General features: G+C 37.3%; 1 protein-coding gene across 5 annotated transcripts in view; it reads left to right on the forward strand.

Annotated features, from left to right (window-relative positions):
- The first annotated feature begins 1,046 nt into the window (after positions 1–1,046).
- The window catches only part of LOC145673486 (lactadherin-like), a 648,675-nt gene continuing 629,831 nt past the window's right edge, over positions 1,047–19,890 (forward strand). For all 5 annotated transcript variants that reach the window (XM_081743233.1, XM_081743230.1, XM_081743234.1 and 2 more), the window contains exon 1: positions 1,047–1,272. The gene's annotated coding sequence lies outside the window, so the exon portion shown is untranslated. The remainder of the gene's footprint in view (positions 1,273–19,890) is intronic.

Raw genomic sequence — 19,890 nt, forward strand, 5'->3', positions numbered from 1 at the left:
CTCCAAAACTATGGGACCTACCATAGTAGGGTCAAGACTTCCGTAAGGAACTAATACGTGGGCTATCCAAAAATACAGGTTTCAGAATCCTAAGGTACTCACGAAACATTTTTTATAGAAGGAGTATGGCTACGGGCATATAATTTGAAGTACTCTCCATCTAGCCACATAAAAATTGTCGCGGAAGCACCACAGGATTGAGAAACTTGGATATTTGGATAGGGTATATACTAGTTCCTAAGTGAAGTCTTGACCCGACTACTGTAGGTCCCATAGTTTTGGAGCTGTGAACTTTTAAAATTCATGTTTTCGGGAGCCTATAACTCCGAAAGGAAGCATTTGTGCACCCAGGTTGCTCTATACTTTTTGTCTTATTTTGATGTCAGGAATCACCTCCCAAACGTTGTCGGTGTTGTTTTGAAACACCCTGTATAAATACTAAAGAACACGACTGGCGATGACGAGGTAAGTTTTAGTTTTTTGGGAGAAGCAATCCGAGGGACAGAGACTTTTCTTTGTATACCGAAAATAATAATTTTATATTATTGATCTTCATTACAATACAACATGTCTGGGAGCGGACGAAGGGGGCGGCGGGCGACTTCGCCTCCTCCAGTGTTTTCAATGCATGTTAGCTTGCTCGATCTCGGATCGCAACAAGTGGGATTTGTAGTGAACAAATAATGCGTGCGTGGATTTTCTCGAGTCCTCTCGCTTCCCGCATATTTTTCATTCTACAAATTTAATTCATTATCATCATTACCGGAACATAAATGTGAGACGTCAAACCAAAAAGAAACGACATGTTAGCAGTGATTTGTTACGAGTTAATCGTTAGATCGGAAGCTAACCTAATTTTGTTCGGTGACATTTACTTCACTGACAGCTTAACATAATAGCCGTCGAGATTAATATGCATAAAGCTTGAACGAATTGTCGTTCGTACGAATATTATCTTTTAGGGTTATCTTCTAGCAACACGTGTGTGAGTGAGTGACTGCGTTTGTTTGTTAGTGCGCAGACTGCGGTTGCAGAGTTATGGCACAAGGGTTATCGCATTTACTCCTCTCAGTTAACAAGTGATACTTTCTATTGTGTAAACGCGTGTGCGCTGTAATAATAATACACGTGTGTTTGGTGTTCGCGTGTTTAACCTACAGTGATTATTTGTAAACAAGAATAATGTTCCGTTTTAATATTCTCTTCGGAACTAAAATAAAAGAAAATGTGTAGCGTGCAAAATGTTTAGTCAGAAACTATAACAATTCATGAGTAAGTATTTGATCTATGCATTTGTTTTGAAATTTGTTTTCGTTAATTGAACTTCCTTCTCTTCTTGTAGTCAGTGGCGGATCTGGCCCCGAGCTGGGGAGGGGGCTAGAGCCCGTTTTTTGAGTAACGAAAATAATATTGAAGCTATTATTTATATATTTTTGAAAGTTTATAGTAAACGTTGCCTTTTTGGAAAATTCTTTATTGGAAAATTCTTGAAATATTAGATGTAGTTTGAAGTTTTTCTGTTATGCAATGTGTAAAACAATAGGCCGGCAAGGTTCTAGAATACAGGTCCCCCTTCCATTTAGCTTCAATAAAGACCGAAAACAACGTGCCCTGCAGGGCTCTAATCCGCCTTCACTCGCTGACGCTCGCTCGGTAATACTATTTGAATTAAATATTAAACTTTGGTACAGAAAGAAACCAACCTAGGTACAACCAACCTATAAGGGGGGACGTGTTCTAGAACTTTCCGCAATAGGCCTACTTGAGGACCACAATATCAACGTCTAACCCAGCCATAATATCCATCTGCAGGACCCATAAAAAATTGTAATCAAACGATATATCTATCTGCCCCTTTAGTTTTTACCTTCTTGATCCGCCATTGCTTGTAAGCCTAACATCTGCATAAAATCGTACAAGGTGAGAAGTTTTATTGACGTGCAATATTGCTTATTGTCCTTATTACGGTAGGCATTCGATAATTCCAGTTGAATGGGACAAATCGTACCTCCGATTGCTGAGGAGTTGGAATACACGAAAAAGGGAAATTTTAATGTTTCAGATAAGTATATACAAAAACAGTACAGCAATGGCATAAACAGAAAAACTGATCCGCCTCAAACCCCCCTCGCACTCTGTTAGTGATTTCGAAAATGAAGTGATTTAGTAACTGACTTCGAAAAGGGATTCTGTTTATAATCAGTATGTTCCATTTGTGATTCCCAATGTTACGACTTCTATATAAATGGTGTTTCAAACAACACCGACAACGTTTGGGAGTTTGGGAGTATAGACCGACCTAGGTGCAAAAGTCCGTCATTTTGAAATTATAGGCTGCCGAAAACATGAAAAAAAAATGTATAGCTCCAATACTATGGGGCCTATCATAGGTGGGTCAAGACTTCACTTAGAAACTAGTATGTGCGTTATCCAAAAATACATGTTTCAGAATCCAGCGGTACTCATATAACAATTTTCATAGAGGTAGTTGGTGAGTATTTCCAATTAAATGTCCGTAGCCAAATTTCCTCTACAAAAATTGTTGCATGAGTACCGTAGGATTCTGAAACATGGATTTTTGGATAGAGCACATATTAGTTCTTAAGTGAAGTCTTGACCCGACTACGGTAAGTCCCATACTTTTGGAGCTATGGACTTTTAATATTCACTTTTTTCATGATTCCGGCAGCCTATAACTCCGAAATGACGAATTGCTGCTCCCAGGTTGGTGTATACTTCTTGTCATACCTTGGTGTCGGGAATCACCTCCCGAACGTCGGTGTTGTTTTGAAACACCGTGTATACACACTAGCTGCAGAGCACGTTCTTCTCATGAGAGAAAATATATTTCTAGAAAAGATTTGAACCTCCTTCTCCCCTTAGAATACGTATTTCAATAAAAGTTTAATTAATTAAATCCGCGAGGTGTCTATTCTGACTAGTGATGAGCAAATGCAAGTCCAAGACCAAGACTTGGGTGGCCTTGATCTGCATATTCAGTCTTGGTCTTGCTCTTGCACTGAAACCCTTGATCTTGGTCTTGCACACCCAGTTTTGGTCTGGGTCTTCGTCTTGGTCTTTCTTGCAAGAATCTTGCAAGTCTTGCTTTTAACAAAATTTATGCTTTTCATAGGTAAATTTTACTTTGGATATAAGGGATAATAAATTCTCCAAATGCGCCATAGTAACGCAAATACAATACATGTTTCTAATATAGTTTACCTTCGTATAAGTATGATGATAGTGTACAACATAGGCCACGACCCTTAATTTTTTTTTCAATGGGCACCCACTTCACTACTTGTAAGAAAAATCTCAATGTTTCGTAATCTTTTTTATATATTTTTTTAACAGATCCAGTACTCCACTGGTTCCCAAACCGGGAAGGCTGTCCCTGAGACGCATAAAAGAAAATTAAGACGGCACAGATTACTGAAATATCATGAATTCCAAAATTATTTTTACATTCTAAAGGAGTCAGATATATTTTTTCTTTTCAACCACGGTTATTTAATCTTTGTGTTGAACAAACTTTCAATTAAACATTGAGATTTTGCTTCACTGATTCCAATATGTACTCTATGTGGCACAAACATGAACATTACCAAAAAGCGATGAAAAAATGGAAGCTTTCAAAACGTGGGCATGGAGAATAAAGGAGAGAATTCGTTGGGTTGAACGGAAAACGGATGAGAAGGTGTTAGAAATAGTAGCAGTAGGGGAGAAAGGAACAATTTTAGATGTAATTAAGAGGAGAAACAGGAATTGGTTGGGATATTGGCTGAGGAGGAACTGTATTATGAGGGTCATGCTAGAGGGTACTGTGGAAGGAAATAGAGGAAGGGGCGAAGGAGACTGTAGTTGAGGGAAGGTGTTAAAACAGAAAATTGCTACGACAAGACGGAGAGAGTAGCTTAGGACCACCGTACATTGAAGCTTCTCAGCTGCAGCAAGTGACCTGCCAATAATGGCAGAATAGCCATGATTATGAAGATGATACTTTTAGCAATATTGGCTAAGAAGAGAGAGAAAAATTAAAATAACAATGACTATAATCAAACCTCTTAATATTTTAGAATAATTTGGGTGAAAACTGAAAACGACTCAACTGCATATGTCTTGTGTAAACTCAATTTATATAATTACTTTTCACCTATATTAGAAATAAAAAAAGGCCATCAAACTCCAAATTATTTGAAATAACTGTACAAAATCACTTTCAGTTGTGAATATGGATTATTTACTGTTGTGTAATGTGATATCGCTCAATCCTATATATGCCGCATATCTAAGAAGGCTAAAAGTTATATTGATAAACACTATTCTACGTACAGTATAGGCAACCGCTCATGAAATCCAACTTGGGGTCACATGCACTAAATTTTTGTCAATTTCATGAAAATGTTCTTTCGATATTAATTTTATAAGTACACGTTCAAAATTTCCAATGAATGCTTGAGCCTCGGAGCCAAGGCCATACCCATGTAGTCGGTATCTATGGTGTATGGTGGCGTTCAATACTACAGTTCTCTTTAGTTTTGAAAGAAGAACTCCACTAATATGTTTTGAAATGAAATGAAATATATAGGTTAACGATCCACGATCTGTGTAATGTGGATTCCTGTCACTACGGCATGGCGCATCCTCAGGTTATGGATCGAGGAGAAGGCCTCTAAATATAGAGGTTAGCTGCGAATATACTGAATAAGCAGTCGCGGACAGACGACGAGGAATGGTCCTCCAGCTTGGGAGTTTGGGTTAGACTAACAACCTCATCCTGTAAAAAAGACACTTCCTCAGAAACATTCACAGAAGCCTCGGACAAGGACTGATAACTTGGCACGACCTCAGCAAAAGAAAATGGACATGAGATTTGGAACATGGAATTAGAAGTCTTTATAAGGCAGGCGCGTTAAAATCCGTAATGACTGAGTTAAAGAAATACAGGATGGACGTAGTAGGAGTTATGGAAGTTAGGTGGGAAGGAAGTGGAACTGTGAATTCCAGAAATTTTACGTTCTTTTACGGGGAAGGAAATAAAAATCACCAATTAGGAACAGGGTTTTTCGTTCACAAACGAATAATATCAGCAATAAAGCGGATTTTATTTGTTACTGACAAACTTTCTTTATTACTCTAAGGGGCGGTGGTGTGATATTATTGTTTTAAATGTACATGCCCCAACAGAACATAAGGATGACGATGTAAGAGAGTTTTTACGAAGAAGTGGAACGGATATTTGACCACCCGCGATACCATATGAAAATTCTATTAGGGGATTTCAATGTAGGACGAGAGGACGAAAGGATATTTTCAAACCGATTATAGGGAACGAAAGACTGTATAAGGAAAGTAATGACAACGGTGTTAGACTCGTGAACTTTGCAACATCCAAAAACCTAATTGTGAAGAGTACAAAATTCGCACATCAAATTGATCACGTTTTAGTAGATAGAGGGAGACAATCTAGCATAATTGATGTCCGGTCGTTTAGAAGGGCTGATTGTGACACTGACCACTACCTGGTAGCAGCGATAATACGAGAGAGGTTATCTTTGAATAAAAGTAATATTCATTGTCCGAAAACGGAGAGATTCAATTTAAAGAAATTAGAAGAGAGCCAGGTAAGAGAGAAATGCCAGATTGAAGTTTCGAATAGATTCTCGGCTTTAGAAGATTCGGAGTGCACTAGTGTTCAGGATACTTGGATCGAAATTAGAGATAGCATTGAAACTTCAGCAAAAGAAAAATTGGGACACGCGGAAATACGTAGGAACAAACCATAGTTCGACCAGGGATGCATTAAACTAGCAGAAAAACGGACAAAATTACGTTGGCTACAAAATCCGAATGAAATAAGTACTTAAAGTTAGTAGAAATCAGGCGGGAAACTTCCAAAACTTTTAGAACAAGAAACACGATTTTTTGAAAGCTAAAATTAAGGAACTTCAACACAATAATAAAAATAAAAACATTCAGACCATGTATAAGGGGATCAATGAATTGAAGAAAGCTATCAACCTCGTGCTTATATATTAAAGAAACCTGAAGGAACAGTTCTCACTGATACACATAGCATCTTAAATAGATGGAAAGATTTCTTTGACGATTTGCTGAACACGCAGCCAAAAACTGTGTGTGGAGAAAAAGAGATACACACCGCAGAACCGTATATTCCATGAACCCAACCGAATAGAAGAGAAACCGCTATAAAGAAATTAAAGAAACACAAATCTCCGGGTGTAGATGAAATTCCGGCTGAGTTAATTTTAGCTGGAGGCGAAAAATTGTGGAACAAGATACACAAACTCATTCTCCTTATCTGGAACAAGGAAGAATTGTCACAGAAGTAGAAAGAATCAATCATTGTTCCAATTCACAAGAAAGGCGACAAAACTGACTGTAATAATTATCGAGGCATTTCTCTTCTATCAACATCCTATAAAATCCTTTCAAATATTCTATTAGCAAGATTGACCCCATACACAGATGAAATTATTGGAGATTATCAGTGCGGATTTAGACGAAATCGATCAATTATCGACCAAATATTTACCATTCGCCAAATACTTGAAAAGAAGTGGGAATACAATATCTCGGTACATCAACTATTTATTGATTTTAGAAAGGCATAAGACTCAGTTAGGAGAGAAACATTATACAACGTCCTTACAGAATTTGGAATAGCGAAAAAGCTAATTAGATTAATTAAGGTATGTTTAAATGAATCCCAAAGTAAAGTCCGGGTAGGAAAATTTTTGTCCACGAGCTTTCACGTCAAGAATGGCCTGAAACAAGAAGATGCGTTGTCGTCATTATTATTCAACTTTGTTCTGGAATAAGCTACAAGAAAAATTAGATAGCAACCAGTGCCTACAGTTGAATGGTATTTACCAGGTTATGGCATATGCTAATGATGTAAATACCTTCTGAGACCATGCGTATTGGATACAATACAATTTTTAAATGCCTTTCTTTATTAAGAAAATTATTGTAAGGGTTAGATTCCGTGATATTGTGTCCAGTACAGTAAGTCTGCTATGTACTGAACACAATACCACGGAATCTGACCTTTCCAACACTTTTCTTTATAAAGAAAGGCATTTAAAAAATTGTATTGCATGCAATACGCAGGACTTCAGGAGGTTAATAGATGATGATAGAAGAACAATAGAAAGAAATGCAGATGTCTTATTAACCGCTTGCAGGAACTTGGATTTAGAAGTAAACGTAGAAAAAACTAAATATATGGAAGTGCGACGGGACCTAATACGGCAAATTATGGATGCGTTAAAATATTAAATAATACTTTTGATAAAGTGGATACTTTCAAATATTTAGGATCAATATTAACAGACAAAAATCATATTTACGAAGAAATTAAATGTCGACTAAAAGCAGGGAATTCGTGTTATTAGTCAGTTCAAAATCTCTTGTCGTCACGAATTCTGTCGAGGAATTTGAAGCGTAAAATATATAAAACGATCATGCCTGTTGTTCTGTATGGTTGCGAAACATGGTCGCTTACTCTGAAGAAGAACATAGACTGAAATTTTTCGAAAACAAGATTCTGAGGAGAATATTCGGAGCCTAGAGGCACGGGAACGGGAAATGGCGGAAACTTCATAACGAGGAACTACATAATTTATACGGTTTACCAAACATTCTTAGGGTCATCAAGTCTAGGAGGTTTAGGTGGGCAAGTCATGTAGCTAGGATGAAAGAAAGTAGAAATGCTTTCAAAATCTTGACTGGAAGACCAATCGGAAAACGACCATTAGGAAGACGTAGACGAGATGGGAGGACAATATTAAGATGGATCTCGCAGAAATATGAATACAAAGTAGAAACTGGATCCAATTGGCTAAGGATAGAAGTCAGTGGAGAGCTCTTGTGAACGCATTGAACCCGCGGATTCCATAGGCCAGCGTTTCCCAACCTTTTTCAACTTGCGGCACACTACAGGTGTAACTTGAATTCTCGCGGTACACTCATAGATATTATTATTATTATTATTATTATTATTATTATTATTATTATTATTATTATTATTATTATTATTTGCAAATATAAAATACCATGGTAATTTTTTTTCTGTGATTATTGATCATCTCACAGAGATGAAACCTCGATCATTGGTTTTCCCCTATGCTTATTTTTTTATTCTAATTTTAAAATAGAAAACAATTGCAATGAAATATAGGACTCAGAGTTTTTAAAAATACATTTTCTTTTTCGAAAACTGTATCCAACCTTTCACTAAGAACGAAGATCACCAAATAACGAACGAACAAACAAGTGTCTTTTAGTTTTAACTTTGCTGTTTTAACCAAAACCGGTGCATATTATTGCAATTAACAGCTTGCGATGCGTCGAAGTCAAAACATCTGTTGAACAAAGTGTTGTTCTGTCCTTCACGTGCGAATGAGTGTTCTACGTACTTGACGCGTACCGTACAAGTGCTTCCATTTCTCGGTGTTAGTATGACTCTCAATTGAAACGTAACATAGGAGCTAACCGTGGAAATGTGTACGTGCTGAAATACTTTCTGTCTGTAATTTTTCCATGGTAGAAATTTATAGCAATATGAAATACAAAAATATACATTTTTTTCCTGTCTCGCGATTTGGTTGCTATAGAATTAATAATTTTGTTTCGATTTCCTCGCGGCACACCAGCGGTCCATTCGCGGCACACCAGTGTGCCGCGGCACACCGGTTGGGAAACGCTGCCATAGGCCATAGAGTTAGTTAGTTCAAGTCCCACGATTATGCACCGAGGAAAAAATGAAATGAAATCTTTAAGTTTTACGTCCCACGGTTATGCCGGTTAGGCTAAAGGAGACGGTGATGATGAGTAATGAATGAAATGGTGGAATGAAGAAAATGGGAGGAAACGGGAGAACCCTGAGAAAACCCACGCACACGGTGTTTGTCCACCACAAAGTTCACTTGGCGAGGGCTGGGATCGAACCCGGGACCCCAAGCACCAGAGGTGAACGCTCTACCACTGAGCCCCCGCGGCCCCACGATTATGCACCGAGGCTAAGGGAGACGGTGATGATAAGAAATGAATGAAATGTTGAAATGAAGAAAGTAGGAGGAAACTGGAAGACCTTAGAAAACCACACACATGGTGTTTGTCCACCAAAGAAAGATCTCACTACGTAAGCTGGGATCGAACCAGGGACCCCACGCACCAGAGGTGAACGCTCTTACCACTCAGCCACCGCGGCTACAACATGTTTTAGTTTACCGTAGTTTTCGCTTATTCGCTTCTTATGCACATTTTGCTATCTTTATTCCAGGACGAGCCGACAAACTCTACCAACTCAAAGGTCAATGGTTTAAGTTTACTCTAGATAACATACACATGTAAAATAGTGTTTGATTTCCCGATAGTAATCGTCATTGTTTAAAAACGCAGGAATGCATGGTAATCCAGCACAAATGACACATTTCTTTGTGTGCAACAAGCTTTGATTAAAATGACACCTGTGCGGCTTGAAAAAGAATAATAACTCCAGAAAACGCGAAGAACCAATTCGGAAAATGACATATTGTAGTCATATGCTACAAGGGCGAATCGACTCACACGGTTGCATAAAGTACTGGGAACACATTCATTCCAGCGGCATTTTTACTGAAGTCAAGAAATTCAAATGAAAGATGTAATGATTTTCCCATTTTTTACATTCTATAAAATAATTCAAGTAGTACCGGTACTAGTGATGAGCAAATGCAAGACCAAGACCAAGATCCGGGTGGTCTTGGTCTTGGTCTTGCACACCCAGCCTTGGTCTTGCCTGCAAGAGTCTTGCAAGTCTTGCTTTTAAGAAATCTTACACTTTTCATAGGTAAATACTCTGGATGTAAGGGATAATAACTCCTACAATGCACCAATAGTAATGGAAATATAATGTGTGTTTCTAAATGTAATATTAATAGTTTACCTTCGTGTAAGTACGATGATAGTGTACAACATAGGCGATGATCTTTATTTTTATTTTTTCAATAGGTGCCCACGCTTCACCACTTGTAAGATAAATAAAATCTTTCGTAATCTTTTAATATTTTTTAACACATCCAACACTCCACTGGTTCCCAAACTGGGGAGGCTACCCCTGAGATGCATGAAAGAAAATCAAGACGACACAGATTACTGAAATACCATGAATTGCAAAATTATTTTTACACTCTAAAGATGTCAGATTTTTTCCCTACAACCACGATTAGCTGATCTTTGTATTGAACAAACTTCCAATTAAATATTAAGATTTTGTTTTACTTATTCCAATATGTACTCTATAGGGCAGAAACATGGACATTTCGCAAAGCGATGGAAAAAATCGAGGCTTTCGAAACATGGACATGGAGAAAAAAGGAGAGAATTAGCTGAGTTGAACGAGTGTGAAGGCGTTAGAAATAGTAGTAGTAGGAAAGAAAAGAAGAATTTTAGATGTAATTAAGAGGAGAAAGATTAACTGGTTGGGGCATTGGCTGAGGAAGAACTGTATTATGTAGGACGTGCTAGAGGGTACGGGGGATGGAAAGAGAGGGAAGAGCAACGGAGACTAGTTGAAGAAAGGTATTAAAACAGAAAATTGCTCCGTCAAGACCAAGAGATTAGCTGAGGACCACCGTACATCGAAACTTTTCAGTTGCAGCAAGAGATCTGCCAATAATGTCAGAATAGTTATGAAGATGATGATATGTTTAGCAATATAGACAAAAAAAAAAAAGAAAAAAAGAAAAAAGAAAAAAAGAAAAAAGAGAGAGAGAAAAAATTAAAATAATAATGATTATAATCAAACCTCTTAATATTTTACAATAATTTGAATGAAAACTGAAAACAACTCAACTGTCCATGTCGTTTGTGTAAACTCAATTTATATAAATACTTTTCATCTATATTAGAAATACAAAATAACAGCATCTAACTCCAAGATATTTGAAATAAGTGTACAAAATCACTCTCACTTGTAAATAAAGATTATTTATTGTTGTATAATGTTATACCACTCAATCCTCAATGTATGTTACACCTAAGGAGGCTAAAAGTTATATTGATATGCAATTATTTAACGTATAAACATCCGCTCATGAAATCAAGTTTGCTGTCACATGTACTAAGTTTTTGCCAATGTCATGAAAATGTTATTTCGATATTAATTTTAGGAGAACACATTAAAAATTTCGAACGGATACTTGAGCCTCGGAGCCAATGCTATATCCATGTAGTTAGCATCTATGGCGTACGGAATTACCGATGTTCAATACTACATTTCTCTTTAGTTTTGGAAGAGGAACACCACTAATATGTTTTGAGATGAAATGAAATATCTAGTTTATGCACCTAGGCTAAGGGAGACGATGAGAAATGATGGAATGAAGAAAGTAGGAGGAAACGGGAAAATCCCGAGAAAATCCACGCACGTGGTGTTTGTCCACCAAAAGAACTCACATTGCGCAAGCTGGGATCAAACCAGGGACGCCGTGCACCAGAGGTGAACCCTCTACCATTGAGCCGGTACTTGTGCAAGACTCTTGCGCAAGAGTCTTGGTCTTGGTCTTGGTGTTGCATCCCTTGGCCTTAGTCTTGGTCTTACATTAAGATGCCTGGTCTTGGTCTTGCATGTAAGACTCTTGCACAAACTGCAAGACCAAGACACTTGCGCTCATCACTAACCGGTACTTGTGCAAAACTCTTTGCACAAGAGTCTTGGTCTTGGTCTTGTGCTTGCATTTATTATCCTAGTCTTGGCCTTGGTCTTGCACCCCTTGATTTTGGTGTTGCATCGGGATTCCTGATCTTGGTCTTGCATGCAAGACTCTTACACAAACTGCAAGACAAGACTCTTGTGCTCATCACTATTTCTGACACATATTTTGAACGTTTCTACCCGATTATGATATTTCCTTTAATCAAATTGGCATTATAAAATCCCAGCTTGAGGAGGTACTAACTATGCTCTACATTAATTTCAAACGTGTCAGCCTTTTTCACACGATGTGATCATAAACAATAGACAACTTCCATATTAATGTGGTGAAAAAAACATAGAAATAGAACCCTCTCCGCTTTCAAAACCAGAATTCTGGAAAACGTTGGGGCCATGTCCATGTATTTGGAATGAAAAGTTCATATACCGACGTTCATATTCTTTACTTCAGGGACTCGTGAAATATTCTATTTCTTGCGTAAATTTTAAACCTTCCTTACCCCTTAAAATATATCGTTTAATCAAAGAGCCGCAATAAAAACCCAGTTTAAGGTAATTACTAATCCATTTAAGTACTAATCCAGTTCGAAAATCCATTTGAAATTTTTAAGCCGTTTTTCCTTGATACCGTCACAAACGACGGACAATGTTGCTTTGAATGTGGCGAAAAAATAAGAAAATAGCCCCCCTTCCTTAACAAGGAAGTTTACAGATACACTGGAACAAACATCCATTTATCTTTAATGAGTTTATTTATCGTTTATCATCTTACTAACCTGACAGGGTCGTGAGATACTAAATTTTTCGCAATAAAGTTGACCCCGTCATTCCCCTCTCAGGATACATACAGTATTTTTATCAAAGTTTAGAATAGAAACAAAGTTTGAAATGGATGCTAGTCATAGAGCAAATTTCATTTCAAACTGTTTTCTCGTGATTTGATCACAAACAAGATCCATCCATCTCAAGACCATGAGTCTTGCACAAGTACCGGCTCAGCGGTAGAGAGTTCATATGTGTTGCATGGGGTCTCTGGTTCGATCTCAGCTTGCGCCATGTAAGCTATTTTGGTGGACAAACATCTTGTGCATGGTTTTTCTAGGGATTTTCCTGTTTTCTCCTACTTTCTTCTTTCCACCATTTCATTCATTTCTCATCATCACTATCTCCCTTAGCCTCGGTGCATGTTTGTGGGACGTTAAATTAGATATTTCATTTAATTTCAAAGCATATTAATGGTGTTCTTTTCCCAAAGCTAAAGAGAAATGTAATATTGGACATCAGTAATTCCGTACACCATAGGTGTCGACTACATGGGTATGGCCTTGGCTCCGAGGCTCAAGCATCCGTTGGAAACTTTTAATGTGTGCTCATAAAATTAATATCGAAATAACATTTTCATGACATTAGCAAAATCTTAGTGCATGTGACCGCAAGCTTGATTTCATGACCGAATGCTAATACGTTGAATACCAGTAATTATTTATCAATGTAACTTTTAGCCTCCTTAGGTATACGGCACACCGAGGATTGAGCGATATAACATTATAGAACAATAAATAATTCGTATTCACAACTGAAAGTGATTTTGTATGGTTATTTCAAATAACTCGGAATTTGATGCCATGATTTTGTATTTCTAAGAGTTGCAACGTTGCGCAACGACCAAAGTATTTCAAGAAAAAATATTATTATCAATAGTAGTAAAGAACTGAAAAAATACTTTTTAATGCGTATATACACTTTAAAAAATATATTTTTTACTTCTGTAAATGTCCGTTCCGTTAATCCGTTTCAAAAAGCGAAAAATCATCAGTCACAGTGTCTATAATTTATATTGTGTTGCAGCGAACATAGAACGACCAGATTCCTTCAGCGCGACAATTGGAGCAAATGTTAAGTCTCCTTTCCCCTATCTCAGAAGTTAAAGGGACTGGTCGTTGCAGTGCTTCTGCAACACAGCACGGTTTCCAGTGAACGAGAAGGTTTTCCGCGCTAAATAAGATTTCTGAATTTTATTTCACTAGCAATTAACAAATGAAATATGTTTTTATGCATTCATATTTTTAAATTACGGGACCAGACCTAAGCAAATCAATATAATGCCAATTAAAAAAAAAGTGATTGCAGAATTACAAAATAAGAAAAAAATATCTAGTAGAGCAGAAAACAAATGAAAGTAGACCCGCATTTACAAGTTAATTCTTAGCTTATATTGATAATGAAGGCTTCTTCTACAGTAATTTGTGAATCAAATATTAATAAGTCAGTATGTAGAATCGCCCTCCCCCCTCTGTGGATAGTATTTTAGTATATACATATTTCTTTTATAAAACAAGTATATTTTATACTCTTGATAATTTCCACATAAAACTGTATGATGGGGAACACCACATTGAATTTGGGACTAGTTAGCAATGCTCAGGGGCGTAGTCACGAGGGGAGTCCACCGGGTCCGGACCTCCGAAAAATTTCGAAACTCTACTAACATTTGTAGGCTTTCCTAACGAACTATACTTGTTCAACAGAGCAATGATTGATGTAGGCTAAATATTTTATTTTACGCATCATGTACCCTTTCTTTTCTTATAAAAGTAATCGTTCTATCATTTTTTTTTCTAAAAAATATAGGTGACAGTAATTAAGAATTACTTAGTGTCTTTTCGGGTGCATTATAAGACAGGTTCCATATTACGTAGACGTATTGGACCTCCCTCAAATACTTCGAACCCCTCCCAGCTAACATTTCTGGGCGTAGAACTAGCAATGCTGTTTGTTTTGATGTTCTTTGATTTTTGGCTTCTGTTACATGCTGATCCTACATCTGACGGGTTTCGAGGTTTCCTTTCCAGAACATATGAATCTGATAAGCATTGTTTTGCCTCAGTGGAAGTATATTGTGTTCATCGTGCATTGCGTAACAACCAAAACGGATGATTTGGAATGTAGTTTTTTCTTTTACGCAAATGTGTGTGTGTTGATGTATGAATATGTGACATTCGGAATTCATATACCAGTACCTCTTTTGTATCAGCTGTTTTGGTTTTTAATTATTAGATTTAATTTTATTGTGTGTGCTTTAATTCTGAAAATAACCTACAAACTCTGAATGAATTGTATACCATGACTTCTGTAAATAACTTACAAAAAACATTGACCAGCTTTCAACTGAGGAAAAACTTGGAATTAAGGCTTAGACAAAACAAGCAAAGGGCAATTCAGGAGAGTGTTCGAAAAAAAAAATCCAGTTTAAATTTACAGGATATCTTATGGCAGTAATGTTGTTTGCACTAGATACATTTCCTCAATTTACTTTAAATTTTCTTGGATAAACTGTGAATAAAGTGTGTTTAATGTACATATTTTTATAACACTAATCTCTGCTACGAACTCTCTTCAGTCAACGCTGAAGAGGAATTCGGATCACTGTCAGGGACTGAGTTTGCTAGTATGAATCGTTCGTAATAATCTAGAAAAAATATTTAGTGAATCTACAAAGCTTCTGAAATTAATAGTAACTGTACGTATGGCGTCAGCAAAATAAGAAAAGTTTTTTTCCACATCGAAAAGAATTGACACTTTCAAGGAATTGAATGTCCCAAGAAAGGTTATCACCATTGGTTATGCTTTCCATCGAAAAAGACCTGACAATAAGAATACCAGAGTTCAACCAGCATGTATTAGGCAGATTTGCTCCAATCAAAGAGAGGAGAATGAACTTACTAATTAATTAAGGTGATTAATCGGATAAAATGTTCTGCATTTTTTATTTTTTTAAAAACAGAATTTTATTTAATTTAACATGTCACATAGCATTTGCATCTAAAGTTATGCTGATTAGTTAATGAGTCCACTTTATATCTTCTGTCTCTTATCGTTCATACTGCAACACCCGAAACCACAATCCACCGGCCGCCACTGATTTCTAATATAGGTCAAAATTTTTTATATAAGCTGAGTTTCCACAAAAGACATAGACAATTGAGTCGTTTCAGTTTTCATTCATTTTTTCTAAAATATTACGAGGTTTGATTATAATCATTATCATTTTATTTTTTCTCATTCTTTTTTGGCCAATATTGCTAAACATATCATCATCATAGCTATTCTGCCATTATTGGCACGTCACTTGCTGCAACTGAGAAGGTTCGATGTACGATGGTCCTCCGCTAGTCTCTTCGTCTTCACATACTAATTTTGTGTTATAATACCTTTCTTCAACTACAATCTCCTTCGCCCCCTCCCTCTCTTTCCTTCCACCATATCCTCTAGCACGTCCCTCATAATACAGTTTCTCCTCAGGCAATGTTCCAACCAGTTCCTTTTCCTCCTCTTAATTACATCTAAAATTATTCTTTTCTTCCCTACTGCCACTATATCTAACACCTCATTCGTTTTCCGTACAACCCAGCTAATTCTCTCGTTTTTTTCTCCGTGTCCACGTTTCCACGCAACAATTTTTTTCATGGCTATTGTGTAATGTCCATGTTTCTGTCTTATAGAATACATATTAGAATCAGTAAAACAAAATCTCAATATTTAATTGGAAGATTAGCTAATTGTGATTGAAAAGAAAAAAATCTGATGCCTTGAGTTTGTAAAAATAATTTTGCAATTCATGTAATCTGTGCCGTCTTGATTTTCTTTCATGCGTCTTAGGGGTAGACTTCCCAGTTTCGGAACCAGTGGAGTATAAGATGTGTTAAAAGAATAAAAAGATTACGAAACATTGTGAAGTGAACCGTGGGCACGAATTGAAAAAAAAAATTGAAGGTCATAGCCTATATTACACTATCATTATGCTTACTCAAAGGTAAACTATATTACATATAGAAACATACATTGTATTTCCGTTAGTATTGGCGCATTGTAGAATATATTATCCCTTATATCCAGAGTAAATTTTACCTATGAAAAGCATAAGATTTCTTAAAAGCGAAATTTGCAAGACTCTTGCAAGCAAGACCAAGACCAAGACCAAGACTGGGTGTGCAAGACCAAGACCAAGGATTCCAGTGCAAGACCAAGACCAAGGATTCCAGTGCAAGACCAAGACCAAGAGAGTGTGCAAGACCAAGACCACCCGAGTCTTGTCTTGGTCTTGGATTTGCTCATTGCTACGCACGACAAATGCACTAATTCTAGAAGATTTCAAAGTATATGATGTAAAAGTTTACTAATTAAGCTTGGACTTAACAGCATCAGGAGTGTCATTATATACCTCAGCGACCACAACATCTATAGATTCAACACGGTCGCTTTTTATTTACCCGCCACATCTCCCCTTGTATAAAACGTTTAAATCATTGTTTTCGCTGCATTAATCTATATTTTGGAGGATGAATATTCTGGTACCAATTCAAAGGGCATCTGCAGCGATTCCCTACTTTCTTAACCGGTGAGTACCAGGGTTGGCTCTGTAGGTCACGAATACGTTGGTCTCGATGTCGCAAAGTGAGGCGTGTTTGAACAAAAGTCGAAAACCGATCGACGTTCCCGACAATGTTGTAGTCACTTCTCGGTCACCGTGCACCACTGAAGAGACTTCCGATGGGGCTCTCTGGGTCTAATCTCATCTCCTAACTCTGTTGCGCAATTTTATGGCACGTACTGTCCATGACACCACAGAGATCCAGCAAGATCCTCACAATAAGTGACCCGAACCGGCCCAAAAATACGAATGGTTTCCTTTTGGGGGGCGCATATCTCCGGTGACTGGGGGGCCCCTGAGGCATTGTGGATATGGGGACAACGGGAAGACACACTAGTTTCCGAATATGCAAACTGCAATTAAAGTTGTTTCAGTGCCAGGGCTTTAAACAGTCAGACACTGCTGATCGCTGTCTGCTATTTCGACCTATTTTCGCAGTGTTTGGCCGTTTTGAGCTCTGACACTTGTAAAGACCTAGTGCGTACGTCATTTAAATTTTGATATGCAAATGTCGTATCAAAATCTTTGCATATCAAAATGGAAATTATATGTAAATGTGTAACCACATATATTTTATATCAATTCATTTAAATATTTAATCATACTAATTAAATGTTAAAAGCCAACAATATGTATATGCTTTGTATTGTATTCATATCATTTTCATGAGAAGATATGGAAGAACTTCAAGTACTAAGTTTTTTTTTTTCTGGAGAACATTTCTAAATTTTCAACCTGAAGTTCAGCGAACTCATAGCCTCCAGCGGAACACACACGAACAGCATCTGATATAGTACAACTGTTTCCAGCTTACTATGATTTTCAAGACTAGAGATTGGACTATTCAGAAATAGTTGTACGCAGAACTACAATTGTATGTCCAGGACTAGTGGATGAGAGATGGGTTGGCTACTCTCCAATATAGCGCCGTTCAGTCGTGAACATGGCTATTGTATACTAGTCACACATTGGCGTTGTTTTTTGGGAACAATAAGGTGCCAGAAACCAACTTGATGACGTTTTTTTTCACCTTACCCGCGTCCCCCGCTACCGATAAAAACGAAGCTATCGTCAGCCACGGCGCGGAGTAATATGTTTTTGAAATTGTGAGTTGGTTTTGAGAAAATTTGATTTTATTTAAATTTGAAAGGTTCTTGGATGCAACCGATTATAAATTATGTTTATTTAACACGGTATGTCACATGTCCGACAGTATCACGTACTCTTTCAGTACGTTTTGACAGTACTATTTACAGGCAGTTGTTTGAACCCGTTGGACGGTGTTCGTCTGCAAAGATGGAAGAGGCTTTCTGCAAACCAATGCATCCGGAAGACAAATATATTAATTAACCACCCCTAAGGTAATGACAGTCATGTATTATAGTATATTTATCAAGTAAATTGTATAATGTTATTAATGTAAGGTTTGCTTTTGCAGCATATATGTTCAATAAGCAGGGATGAGTGAAATTAAGTAAAAGTTTGTATTGTGACTACACCCCGCTTCAGACAGTGTTTGTTTATAGATGTCACTACCTGTCACGTGAGTGCTTGATGGAAGGGGGAACATGTATTTTTTTAATATGTTTTGTTTTCTTAATTGTTTTAATAGTCTTCCGGTGCATAACATATGTAGTGTTATATATCAAAATCTTCGTTAAAGATCAAAGAATTATGTAAACTATCTGAAAACTCACCAGAGTGTGTATATAAACGTTATATTAGGGCATAAAAGTGGTGACCTATTTAGGAATTCAGTAGTTACCACAAGAGAGAGAGAACGTTGACCCATAAGAAAACCGGTAGACCAAAGGGGAGTCTAGGTTTTTCTAGTTCCAGCGAGCCTGATAACTACGGTCGCGAGAGAGGTCAGAGGACACTTCGTTGAGAGCATCAGGACACTTCACGTCGCTCAGTGAGACACTTCGTTTCATGTCAAAAGACACTACACGTCGCTCAGTGATACTTCACTTCGCTTGAGTTCTTAGTTCATAGAACACTTCGTTTAGTGACATTCTATTGTCAAGTCTTTGCTAGTGTAATAGCAGCAACGATGAAGAGTATAACATAGTACTTAGATAGCAAAAGGGGAAATATCTTCTATATATGACCCCATCGGGAGTGTGATTTTTTTAAGTAACTTTCTTTGGTTACTGTTTCGTATAGATAGTTAGGGGTGTTATTTATACACCAAGACCAACTATTAGGTGATAACATGTACGTACTCAGAGGATATTAGTAACGTGTGTTGGTGGACTCATCGTGTGGCTCACCTTTACAATGAGCACACTTCCAACCAGTTTGTTTTGTGTTTACTACACAGATATGTTAGAAAATCTGTCATCTGCAGAAACATTTATTTTTTTTAATCTGTGCATCGCAAATTAGTGCACCACGAACAATATTTTTTTCTTTAACCTGTGAAAGTTTAAGTAGTGGGACTTTTTGCACCACAGCGCACAAAATACAGTAAGGCGTGACGAGCCTATGTCACCTTTACTGTGATAGTGATGACAGTTACTCTCTACATTTAAAAGAGAGAGATGCCAATGCAGAGATCTTCGGAGACAGCGTGATCTTCAAGACTGATCGTCAAAAAACCGTACTATGTGGAATAAAAGTACGTCACGCATATACGGAAGAATGCGTGCAGATTGGAGGAACCAGACAGCAGTGAAGACTGGAATCATGCAGGACATTTCTGTGAAGACAACAATAATAACACGCGTGGACTAGA

The sequence above is a fragment of the Thermobia domestica genome, chromosome 16 (genome assembly GCF_964235325.1).
Source record: "Thermobia domestica chromosome 16, izTheDome1.hap1.1, whole genome shotgun sequence".
NCBI lineage: Eukaryota > Metazoa > Arthropoda > Insecta > Zygentoma > Lepismatidae > Thermobia > Thermobia domestica.